This window comes from Suricata suricatta, chromosome 6, assembly GCF_006229205.1.
Source record: "Suricata suricatta isolate VVHF042 chromosome 6, meerkat_22Aug2017_6uvM2_HiC, whole genome shotgun sequence".
Taxonomy (NCBI): Eukaryota; Metazoa; Chordata; class Mammalia; order Carnivora; family Herpestidae; genus Suricata; species Suricata suricatta.
In genome coordinates this window covers 111,948,941-111,962,377 of record NC_043705.1, presented here as the reverse complement: position 1 = coordinate 111,962,377, position 13,437 = coordinate 111,948,941, and positions in this window count along the sequence as shown.

The window sequence follows — 13,437 nt, the reverse complement described above, 5'->3', positions numbered from 1 at the left end:
CTCATTGCCATGTAGTACTCCATCGTGAATATATACCACATCTTCTTGATCCATTCGTCAGGTGATGGACATTTAGGCTCCTTCCATGTTTTGGCTATTGTTGACATTGCTGCTATGAACATTGGGGTACATGTGCTCCTATGCATCAGCACCTCTGTCTCTCTTGGGTAAATCCCCAGCAATGCTATTGCTGGGTCATCTTATTGCATTCTTAAAAATTTTTTAACATTTCTATTTGCTTCTTCAAATTTCCATCTCTTTGCTTACATTAGCCAGCTGTTCTTACATGTTGTTTAGTTTTTTTCTTAAAGCCTTTGCCCTATTAATCACAGTTTTTTAAACTTTTTTTAAATGTTTTATTTATTTTTGATACAGAGAGAGACAGAGCATGAGAGGGGGAGGGGCAGAGAGAGAAGGAGACACAGAACCGGAAGCAGGCTCCAGGCTCTAGCTGTCAGCACAGAGCCCGATGTGGGACTCAAACCCACGAACGTGAGATCTGACCTGAGCCGAAGTCGTAGGCTTAACCGACTGAGCCACCCAAGTCGCCCCAATCACAGTTTTAAAAAAATCTTGGAGGGCACCTGGGTGACTCACTGGGTTAATAGTCCGATTCTTGGAGTACCTGGGTGGCTCAGTCGGTTGAGCGTCGGATTTTGGCCCAGGTCATGATCTCACAGTTCATGGGTTTGAGCCCCACGTCAGGCTCTGTGCTGACAGCTAGCTCAGAGCCTGGAGCCTGTTTCTGATTCTGTGTGTCCTTCTCTCTCCGCCCCTCCCCTGCTCATGATCTGTCTCTCAAAAAAAAAAAAAAAGAGTCTAACTTGTCACCGACTCAGGTCACAATCTCACAGTTCATGAGCTAAAGCCCTGCCTTTGGTTCTGCATTGACAGTGTGGAACCTGCTTGGGATTCTCTCTCTCCTTCTCTCTCTGCCCCTCCCTCACTTTCTCTCTCTCAAAATAAATAAATAAACTTTGAAAAAGATATTTGATCAGTGTCTTCAAAAGGGTTTTTGCCATTTATAATAAGTTGCAATTTTTTGTTGAAAGGTGTCTTGGGTAAAAGGAACTGTAGTAAATGGGCCGGTAGTAACACAGTAGTAAGACGTGGGAGGAAGAGAAGGACTCTCTGGCTCTCGGATTACATCTCATCTTGGTGAGCCTATGCCACTGGACTAGGAACTTCACCGTTGCTTCTTGTGTTTTTGTTTTTGTTTTTGTTTTTTGCTTTTGTTTTTTTTTAATTATTCCCCTTAGGTAGGATACTATGACTAGAGGGGGCTGGATTTAGTTATTTTCTTTTCTCCAGTTAAATTAGGTTCTGATAAAAACCCCAGCAGATTAAGCTTTAGCAAAACAGTTTCTCCTGAAAGCAGTCCTCATTAAGAACTGAATGTTCTGGCTTATTTCAAAGTGGTTCCTTTCCTCATCCCCCCTCCCTGCCTCACCTCCCCACTGCTGGAGGCATGAGGAGATTTTCTTCTCCGTTATTCAATGTAAGGTCGGGATACAGCCCTGGAGTTAAATTAACTAAAGGGATAGGGCGGGAGTGCTGGTGTTTTTAACTCTCAGACTTGTCCACGCTGAGCCTCCAGTCATAGGGAGGTTTCTATCTGGTGAATCCTTGTCCAGCTCATTGGGATTCCCTGTATTGCCTCTTAGTGCTTCCCCAATTCAGAGGCAGCCATTTGCTCTGTGCATTCCCTCTCTGATGGATCTAAAAGGAGTTTTTGATTTTTCAGTTTGTAGCTTTTTGCTTGTTGTTAGGATGGAGTGACCACTTCTAAGCTCCCTTACGTGCTGATGAGAAATCAGATATCTTAATTCATTAAACCTGTAGTGGATCATATCTGAACTTTAACAAAATAATTACACACTTGGATATTTTGCAGGCAATCACTCTTAAAATAGAATCTTAGGTAAATTTCAGGTTTTGAACAACATTAATGTAATAAATATTTGGGGAATACATTAAGGCAAATTTAGGAAATATTTTCACCTAGTGAGAATACGTAGGTATTTCCTAAAAGTAGATGTTCAATTAGAAGATAAGTAAAATGAAGCAAATTGTGACTTCTGTACTGACTAATGTCAGCACACTCATCTCTCTTATTTCATAAAAGTAATGTTTGAATCTTCCCTCATGGTCAGAGTACATGCAAATAGTACTCTTGATGTCTTCTGGTTAACATGGAGAATATCCACATGGGTGCTTGACTTCTAACCACCTGGAAAGGAATGTGTTATCTTTCAGGGAAAATCTGTCTTATTGTTGCAGTCATTGTAGCTGATATTGAATCCTTGGGAGCTGGCAGCATGTGGCACAGCTTGACCTTGCAGATCAGGCAGATTAAGAACATTATATCTTCCACCCAGTCAATGCAAGGCTCATGGTTAATGATTACTTAGAGCATAAATCCCACAGCTGATTTTCTGTCATTTGGAAATGATCAGAGCCCATGTCCAGCAAAATCTGGCAGTGACATTTTTGGCAAGCTATTTCAATAACAGATGCTTTCAGAAGAGAGAGAGCAAGCCAGGATTGGGGTGGGGGAGGAGTGAAAGCATCGTCTATATCAGGTAAAATTTATTTTGCTTAGAGTTCAACCATGCACCCACATTCTTGCAAAATGATGTGTTGCTATGGGAGAATTTTAGATGCTAATACATTATATGTCACTACTGGTATGGAATAGCATTGCCTGCTTTTTATTCCAGTCTCACAATGGTGAATTCTATTTCCCTAACATTGTCAAAAGTGCACTGAAATACTTTGAACCACCTCAGGCAATAACTTTTCTTTAATATTCATCAGGAGAATGTTTTGTAGGTCACTGAAAAGGGAAATCTGAAATGCCCATCTTTATTAAAATAGTGGGGAGGATATAGAGGAGTAGAATCAAGGTTAGGAGGCAAGTAAGTAAGAGAATATGAATTTCCCTCCAGGAGTAGGTGCTGGTGCATACCTCTTCCTTCGGTTCATTGTTTTTGTTGCTGCTGCTTCCTTTCTATCTTCTTATCCCTCTTTACATTCAAACTGTTCATGCTGGTATGGGGTAGAGAGCACAGTATGTCTATTGGACAAAGAGCCTAGGTTGAGTTGGGTTAGACGAAGGTTTCCAGGCAGCAAGTTTTTCCTGATAGCTTTCATCAGACCCTGGAGACCTACATTAGCCTACATTTCAAAACTGTTCAAAAGACACAATGCATGCAACTAGGTCACTAATCAAAATTACAAAGGAGTCAGAGTTAGCTTTTGATCCTGCTCATTTTTTTTTTCTGAACACTTGCTTTGTTGCTTTTCTGTCACACAGATCCCTGAGAGTGGCTTATGTATGGCTATACAAGTTCACCATCTCCACCTAAGGCCACTCTTAACCAAATACTCCACAGTCCAAAATGAAATCTCGGGTGTTCATCCAACTCACTGCAATCTAAAGTCTTATTATCCTCTTAGCTCTGTTAATGTCACAAATGTATTCATTTGACTCTGGGATAACATTCATAGGCATCAAGTTATGAATTACTGATAGGCAACACATTATGAAGTATCTATATGTAAAACAAGTGCCTACTAACATAAATTATTTTTGACTAATAAGATACTAGATTGGAAGATGAAGAAAAGAGTACATCTATAAGTCATTTGATCATTTTTCTCCTTCTCTTATGTGTAATAGTTAAGCAACTGTATTAAAAGGACTTAAAATATACCAATAGATAATGAAAGACTGATGTGAAAACACTGCCATCATTGACATGTGGCTTCCATCAGATCTAAGTCAACTTTTCCATTAGTTGCTATCTCCCAGTAAGCAGAAAAGAAGGGAAAAATACAGATTGTTTTTCACCCATTCCATTGACAGAAACATATTCAAATGGTCACACAAACTACAAAGGAAGCCAGGAAATACCCTCTCTAGCCAAGAAAACATATTGTTAAGACACACCTGCCATTCTTTAAAGAATGTGGCCATGACATTATCAAAGAAAGGAGAGTGGGTATTGTTAGGTAAACATAGTCACTGCCACACTATTTCACACTATTTTGTAAAATGGATGCGAATTTCACCCAGAAGACACTACTGTTAGGAAGACTTGATGTTGGTTAAACTATTACCCAAAGAGTTTTGATTCCTGTATTGATTGCAGCCTGATGTTTCTTGTTTCTTGAGGTAAGCAAAACAAAGCTTCACTTGGTTACTACCTCATACACTAGAATAACCAAAGATAGAGAATATATTCTTATCAGTTATGAAGATGGCATGAATGTAATTGGGAAAGATTATAAAATGTTTGGGATCTGAATTCCATAAACCCTGGGCAGACTGAAATAATAAGCTGGAATTAAAAAAGATAGGAATTGCTAAATATTAAATGAAAAGTGGCTCTGAGCTCAAAACAATTGTCCAAGGTTAGAATGATTTAGAGTTCACGGATTCAAAATGTAAGAGTTCTCTTAAATGTAATGTAATAAATATTTGTATTGAGACACAGCTGCTCTATGAGCTAAATGTATTTTAAAAAATCAGGCAGATTCTGCTGAAGGTGGCATCAAATTGAACACATCTGCATTGTTCTCATTAAGACAAATGTCACATTTGAAGGAGAATTTAACATGGATCATATATATACCTACATAATTATGTCATCTATAGAATGAGTCAAAGAACTATGAATATTTTCCTTGGAGAACACAAACCTTATGACGGACAGTGAATGATAATAATCTTCAAGTGTCTGAAGACTTGCCAACAGAGTATATTGTCTTCTGGACAATTTGAGTCAATATTGTCAAACTGGAACATCTGAGTTATACAGAGTGTAGAGTTCTAACTCAGTATTGAGAAGTTACTTCTAATAATAAAACTTTAAAAATTGGTACCTTTGAAGGGAGCAATGTTTCTAACCTGTGTTCTTTCATACTCTAAGGGTTTCTCCCAACTCAGATTCTAGAATATCACGATGTATTTTTGAACAGTGTGATCCCCTCAGCTTCACATGATAAACATGTTTACATGACAAATAGTTCATTAGAAAGAAGATACATAGTACTCATATTTAACTATTACCACCACCAATCTTTCATCTTTGCCATGACTTCCTCTTCTATAAGGGTTTGGTTAAAACATAATTATGGTTGTTGGAAAATGAGTCAGCACAACATAGAGTATTCAAAACTTAGACCTAGAGGACATTTCCATGTATGAGGGTTTGGACATATTAATCATCTAGCAATACTTACTTGACATATTTATGTAGCATCTAGGAAGAGACAATATGCAGCTTTGAAATCTAAGGTTCTACTACAAGTCATTCATTCTTTAATTCAATTCTAAGACTGTGATATGATCACATCGTTTTTATTTCATCTTGAGGTTTAAGCATGCTCTTCAAATCATATGATTTGAGTTTGAATATTGTCCTTGGATATTTTTAGTCCTGTGAATTATGTTGATTCACTTAGTCTCTCTTATCTTTGATTTTTTTCATTTTTAAATGAGGATAATGACCAATTTACAGCATTATCCTGAATGTCAAATGAAGATAATCATGCCAGCCCTTTGTAAATTCTATACGAATAAAACGTTAATATTTTCCTGAAACATTGAAATGCTTTCAAAGACAAAATTTTCTCTTATACTGTCTTTCTTATTTATTTCTATGGATATCTTATTCTCTTTTCAACTTCAGTGTGGCTTTTCCATGCCACCTGTTCATATATCTGGGCCATTATTTTTCCATCCCCATGTTTGTTCCTCCATCCACTCTCACCAATTAAAATAAAATTTATTTTAACATTAGCTGGAGGAAAACAATGCAGGGAAAGTGGCTGTAAAATAGCATGTAAGCAGAAAGCCAAATACAACTGCTCTTTTGCTTAATGGAAGGAAGCATTAAACAGATTTAGCAGAAAGTTAGCTAGAGCTCAAAAACTCAGAAGAGTTTACAGGATTCAAAAGATTGCAACCTATTTAGTACCTAAAAGAGCTGAGAATCTCCTAGTAGGAAAGCTACCAGTCACTGCAATGCCCCCCCCCCCCCCCACCGCCCATCCTTCCTCATATGCTATCATCTCTTCATCTATCCTGGCTACAGGAGTTTGTGTGCCTGATACCAGATAATCACCCACACCTTCTGGGGCATAGGTATGATGTGTGTCTTCTGCCAGTAACAGAAGCAGATAGAAAAGTGGATATCTGAGGTGGAGAGGGTTGATGATTCACTTCTCCTAAGTGGCAGCAGGGGCCATTTTGGTGACTAGGTTGTTCATGCCAAGAACATGTCTAACAAATGGAAGTGTAGAATAGACTAAATTTTACCTGTGTAGTAAGTGGAAACTGTTCCTGGCAGATGCGGAGGGTAAGCCAAGGAAAAAGACGCTTATCCAACCTTACCTGAGGGACAAGCATGGCAAGCCAGAAAGAGCCAAAATGTCTTCACCGTAGCTCTTTATGATCCTGATGGGCTGGGTATGGAGAAGAAGTGGCTGGAGGAAGGATGAGCATTCTAGGCTTCTCCTCCTTAAAATGAAAAGTAAAAGGAGTAAAATTTTGAATTCAAGTGGCTGGCCCAGCAGAAGAGCTATTTAGAAAAAGACTCTCTCCTTTTACAAGTAACCTCAAAAAATGCTCTTTGATTTAAAAAGTACAATTGAAAACTGATGCCCACAATTGGTTACCTAAAAATACTGTCTCAGTCCGCTTTAGGTCAGGTAAAGCTGTGATGCTTAGAGCTCAATATGAGTGTGAAATTGTGCACAAAAAAGATCTACCCTATAAGTCAGCATATTCTTCATCTAGGGTGCAGTGAAGGTCACAGTCCTTTAAATGCAAATGTAAATTTTAAAATATGGAAGCTTAAAGTGATACTGGCAAAAAGAAAAGTGATATTTGAAGTATTCTTTAAGCTGCAGATTTTTCTGTTTTATTAACCCCAAAAGTCATAGTTAAAATGTTAACAGAATTTATATTCATTTCCCCAGAAAGAAAATTCTGGGGTTATATTAGACATCTCCTTTGTATGGGGAGCATTTTCTAAAATGTCTCAGAATAGAACTTCAGAAACATTTTAAGACTCCCTCTCTTGACTGTAGTCAAAATTAATTATTCATACCAATGTGTTCCTATGGTATTCTATATTTTTTGTTAATTACAACACTTATCATATTGAATTTAATTATATAAAATTTAAGCATGTAGTTTATCCACTGTAGTTAGTACTATATACTGAGTATAAAGGGAACTTCATTTCTTCAATGTGGCCCACATTCAAACACTCCTTTCATCATTAATTCATTCATTACTCAACAAATTGTGGCAGACATTGTCCTACACACTTGGTAGGGTTTGCAAGAGGTATTTAAGCCTATAAAAATGCTTCTTTATAATTAAAAAAAGATAGACTATTTTAAAGCAATCTCTATTATCTGGGGTTGAAAAAGGCCTCACAGAGAAAGTAGCACTTGACATGACTGTAAAGGAAGGATAAGATTTTGCACATGGAGGAGTTTGAGGAGAGCATGGAAGTATTATAGACACATTGCACTCATATTTACAACCCAAATATCAGAGAATCTATAAAATTCTAGATACCCAAGTTATGCTACCTAAATAATGTTCTTTTTTCCAACCTAATGAAATTCTTACACTGTCATTTAAAACTGTATAATTTAGAAGCATCTGGGTGTCTCAGTCAGTTAAGCCTCTGACTTTGGCTCAGGTCATGATATCGTGGCTCATAAGTTGGAGCCCTGCATCCGGCTCTGTACTTTCAGCTCAGAGCCTGGAGCCTGCATCTGATTCTGTGTCTTCTCTCTGCTCCTCCGCCACTTAATTTCTGTCTCTCTCTCTCTTTCTCTCAGAAATAAACATTAAAACATTAAAAAAAATAAAACTGTGAAATTCATTCTTGATTCAGGAAACCTGAGAAATAAATTATTATCAGAAAATATTCAACCCACTTGAAAGTTGTTATCACCCTTAGCCATTTTTTTCTCCAATTAAGTTATTCAAATATTCTTTCCAAATAAATCCTATATTCTAGCTCTTCAGTCACCTTTGTTATCACCCTCCGTATCCTAATATTGAAGTTGCAATTTATCCTCTCAGAAATATATTTTGGGCTACTTTAGAACCCCCAACAATTTGACATGCAACATTGTTTTTCCAAAGCTCCTGTTCTTCCATTTGTAACACATTTTCTCTATGTACAGACTTCTCATGGAAACGTTGAATATTTTATAACATTAGAGTTTGAATTTAATTTTTCATGAAGAATTGTAAAATATATGGCCACAAAGTTCATGTATGAACTTAATGACTTTTTATTTTTTACTCTAAAATGAGAAAATCACACTGCAAACTGTTGAAGTTAAACTGGCATGTTTCACTTCACCCTCCAAGGCAACATTGCATTTTATGAAAGCCTGGGAGCAACTAGCGCTCTCTCTTTGCTACCTATGGGTCTTATTTTACATCAGGAGTAGCTGAATTTCACACCTATACTTGCCACTCTTCTAGATCCTTCCTCCCGAGCTTATTAACACCATCCAGCAGCTACCTTGAAGATATACTGTCAGGAAAAATAAATGTTTTCTGCAAAGAGCAAAAAGGTTTTCTATTCCCATATATCAGCACTTCGGTTCAGGCCTATTGCCAGAAACTAATAGCATTTAAACAATAGTTCATTCAAGTGAGAGTCATGAAAATGCTCCTCTTCTGAGATGATTCACCAGGTATTATTATTCAAAAGTGAGAAGAAAATTGGTTGATTTTGCATCTAAAAACTACTGAAGCATATTGCAAATGAAACTAGAGACCTGAATCCCAGTCCAAGTTTCACACATAACTTGCTACTTGACAATGAATTTTCACATGATCTTTCAACATCTCCATTTTCTCATATGTAAAATTAAAAGAATACCATCTTTTTACTTAATCATTTCAAGGCTAAAGAGACACTGCATGCAAAATCACTCTAACATTGTAAGACACTGAATATGTGTCAGATATTATTACTATTCCAAATTAGATGTTTTAAAAAATAAAATATATAAATTGAGAAAGGTGACAAAAGAGAGTCATTAGTGGTTAAGTTCCTCATTCTGTGTTTCTGTCTTGAAAAATTAGCTATTTATTTTCTTTTTGTGTGTGAACTTCCAGCCCAGAATATTAATATGAAAATTTCATGTTACTATTATCTCACTTTTGTTTTGTTTTGATGGTTCTTCAGTACTTTGTGTGGAGACAATTATTTGCCAGAGGTGAGTTCAGGGTCATAGACCCAAGTTCTTTGACTGACGGATGAATAAACTCAGTACAACACTTACTCCTGGCTTGAGACTAACATCTAGAATTAAAAGTATAATCTTGTGTTTAGAGTCCAAACATATGTGGGACCAGCTATCATCATAATAAGGAAAAGTAAAACTGGCTGTAACTCTGAATTCTGATTTAGTACCAAATCATCAGTAAAGTTGATGAAGCTCACCAGATTTGAGTAAACATTTGATATAGTTTTGACAGGCATAGATCACGTAACAGATTAACAGAATATGAATAGTGAGGTTGTGCATACTTTTTACTTTATTATTATTTTAGCTTCCCTGTACTTCCTAATTATGTTACAATGAACATTATTCAAGTGTGAAATTTAAATAAATGAATAAATACATAAATCACCACCACTGAATCTTTAGGCCAAGTGTTAATGTTATCTTTTCCATGAAGCCTTGACCAATCCATGAAAGCCTTGACCTCCTCCATGAACCCTTAGTCAACAACAATCGCATCATCATTTGAATTATAGCTATTTGATATATACCTTATTTCTCTTACAAACTTAAAACTGCCTTTACAAATTCAATTCAAAAAGTGTCCAGCATCTGTGTTATGTTTATATTTGTATGCCCTATGTCCCTAACACAGTGCCCTGTAATAAATATTTATTAAATCTGTTGAATTGAGAAGGTCATAATGACAAAACATGATAAATCATTGGCACCAACTACAACCATCTGGTATTATTTGATTAAAGAATTAGAAACCTAACACGGGAGGTGTGAGGTTTTTTAAAATGAGTGAACAGTCAGTAGAGTTTTTGAGTAGAAGACTGCTCTCTATGCACGCATTCAGTTTCAGATAAATACACTTAATTATCTGACAGAAAACGTCACCGTATGATGTTTGAATTCAGAGAGAATACAGAGATTCAAACTACTGAGAAATCAATGTGATGAGTATCCTTGAAAAGGTTAAAGCTCTCAAAAAAGCTATTTTAAATCCTTGTTAGCAATATTATTCTGGAGGGAGAAATGTGATTGTATGATGTTTTGAGGTGATAAATTATTTTATCTGGGGTCTGTTAGGGCAAAGGCAGAGTTCATACGAAAAATGTACTTCTGATTTATGTCCCTAAACTTTGTGGATTTAGTTTTGGCATTAAAATCAGTATTAAAATACATGACTGTGAACAGAAGGTCTTTGTCAATTCCATGATAACCTTGCTGCTTCGTTGCCCAGTCCACAAGATATAAAGACGGTCATTTTCCAGAATTAAACCCACGCTTTTGCTTGTGATTCATCATACAGACTGCTGGCAACTGGGGCTCTGTTCTCCAGCATGGGGCACAGACCTCTGTCTTTGACTCTGTGAAGTGATTCTGGTCAGTAGAAGATACAAAACACTCAGGCCACGTTGCTTAGCTAGTTTTGTTTTATGGGGATCTGATATATAAAGGGACACGCTTCCCACATCCTTCTTGAATAACTTGTTGTGCCAGCTGCTGACGGTGCTGTCAGCAAACAGCATTCTCCTCTTGTCCTTTCAGGCATGGCCTCAGCGGCAGAAAACCACCTTGACCAAGTTCACACCCTTCGGGGAGAGGGCCACATGAACTGATAGATCAAAGCAAGGTTATAAAGGCCAGACCATTCCAGCCAACCTCAGGACCACTGTGTTATGTCATTTTAGCCCCAGAGTTCCCAATGGGATCAGCCTGCTTTGCACCCCAGTTTCTGCCTTCCTCCAATCCTGCTTCTTTTACCTCCATTCTACAGGAATTGATTCCAAGGTCACTTCTTAATATATATCCTGCACATTAATGAACCTTCATGTTAAAGTTAGCGTTGGAGAATCCAATCTGCAATAGGGTAAAATAGGGTAGAATAGACAAACATAGAAGGTGACTTTTCGTAAGTAATAACACAAAGATTCAGAAGAAATAATCCTAGAAGGCTAAGGAAGATTCCAGGCAGTATTAATAGTTTATAGGAATGTTCTCAGCAAGACAGAGCATGGCATGAGCAGAGCTAAGTAAAGTAAGCTGTGTGAAAGAGTGTCAGAAAATGGAGAGGTAGGCGACTCTGAAGGTACACAGACTACAAGAGGACTATAGCTGATCACTGGTGGTAGGAGGGTATGATGGTACCACTGAGAAAGTTGAACAGTAACAAGAGAAACATGGGTTTCATGTGATAATGAATGAGAAGATAGTGACTTTAAAATAGGAGACAAGAAGGCTGCCTGGGTGGCTCAGTCAGTTAATCATCCAACTTCAGCTCAGGTCATGATCTCATGGCTTGTGGGTTCAAGCCTTGTATCAGGCTCTATACTGGAGCTCAGAGCCTGGAGCCTGCTTCAGATTTTGTGTTTCCCTCTCTTTCTTCCCCTCTCCCACTGGTGCTCTATCTCTCAAAAATAAATAAACATTAAAAAAAAACACTTAAAATAGGAGATAGGAAAAATAAGAGACAATAATTGTGTTTGAGGCAACTGAAGGAATCAGCATGGATGATGGATTTGAGAGAAAGGTGAAAGTTGGAGAAGCACAGGATGACATCAGGGAGCTGCTAAGCCTGTCCCACCATCAGGAACGCAGAAGGTAAAATAAAAACTTGTGCGTGCCTGTGTGTCTCTGTGTGGGTGGAGGGAAGAGAGGGAGACAGACAGACAGACTTAGGAATAATTTAAAAGAAAAAAAAGGCAGGAAGAATTTGATCACAAGAAGCTGCTATATGTTAGAGTAGCCTTCATTCCAAACTATGTTCTACATGCCAAAGATTCTTTCATGGCTACCATCTATTAAACATCCAAAATAACTCAGAATTGTACCAAGTACTTTTATATATTTTATTTTATTTTAATTATCATATTTTTGCCAGATAGATATGTCTTTTTCTGGATTGTAAAGAAACTGAACTTTAAAAGGTTGGACAACCTATCCATTGTCACCCAGTTAACAAGTGTCACAACCAAAATTTTCGTATAGCCTTATTTCAACCCTTTTAATCATTATTCTACCACATATACAAAATATGAAGGTTTTAATATTTTTAAAAACATTTCCTGGGGCACCTGGGTGGCTCAGTCGGTTAGGCGTCTTGCTTTTGGCTCAGGTCATGATCTCACAGTTCATGGGACTGAGCCCATTAATCCCCAGTGGGGGGTCTGCTTGGGATTCTCTCTCTCCCTCTCTCTCTCTGCCCCTGCCCTGCTCATGCATTGTCTCTCTCTCTCTCTCAAAATAAACATTGAAATTTTTTCCTTTCTTATTAAGTAATGGGAGGCAAAAAAAACTCAAATCTTCCATCCATGATCACTTATTGCTCCCAACCTGTTTTTGAACTAGACTAACCCTCAGCCATTATGTCATATGGATACAAGAATCCAAGGGGAAAAAATGATTGAAAACTAAGCCTTCCAGGCAAATACAAGTTCCCTCTTCTCCTGTGACATAATCTATTAACACATATGGGGGTATTCATTCATAATCCCATCTTTCTATTTTCCTAGTAGGTGTAGACATTCTTCATCTTCTACTTCAGCAGTTTGGTTCTTCAGAGACCCAAGGCTCTCTTCACTTGAAAGTTTTAGTGTCATTGAAAAAAGGAGAAGCCCGTTCCCAAAACGCTTTGTATTATTTTCTCTGGTATTCAGTACCCAGTGGAAAAGCAACTTTGCAAATAGACAAAACATATGCATTCTAGAAACTGGAACTGACTTTAGGCCAGGAACAGAGTTGCATAACATTTGTAATAAAAATTAATCAAAGGACAGATAAAGCAGTATTCATGTTACTTTCTCATTTGCATCGTATGTTCTCAATTATGTCTAGAAGGAGATACCAAGGCATATCTTGAATACTACCTTATTCAGAAGGACAGTGCTATGTAGACAATGGAGTAATTTATTGAGTGGCAATAAACCTACTCAAACTTGTTGGCCAGTTGCCTTCTTACAATCTTATTCAGAGAACTCTTAGATATTTGTATTATTCTTATAATCTGACCATTTACTCAAGGTTGTAAAAGGAGCCTCCTCACAAACTTCTTAAACTCAATCACATACTTAAGTAGTCCATATATGTTATTGTTGCAGAAGAATCTGGTGAAAACCCAAGAAACTCTTTGACACATTTATAAAAGGACACTGT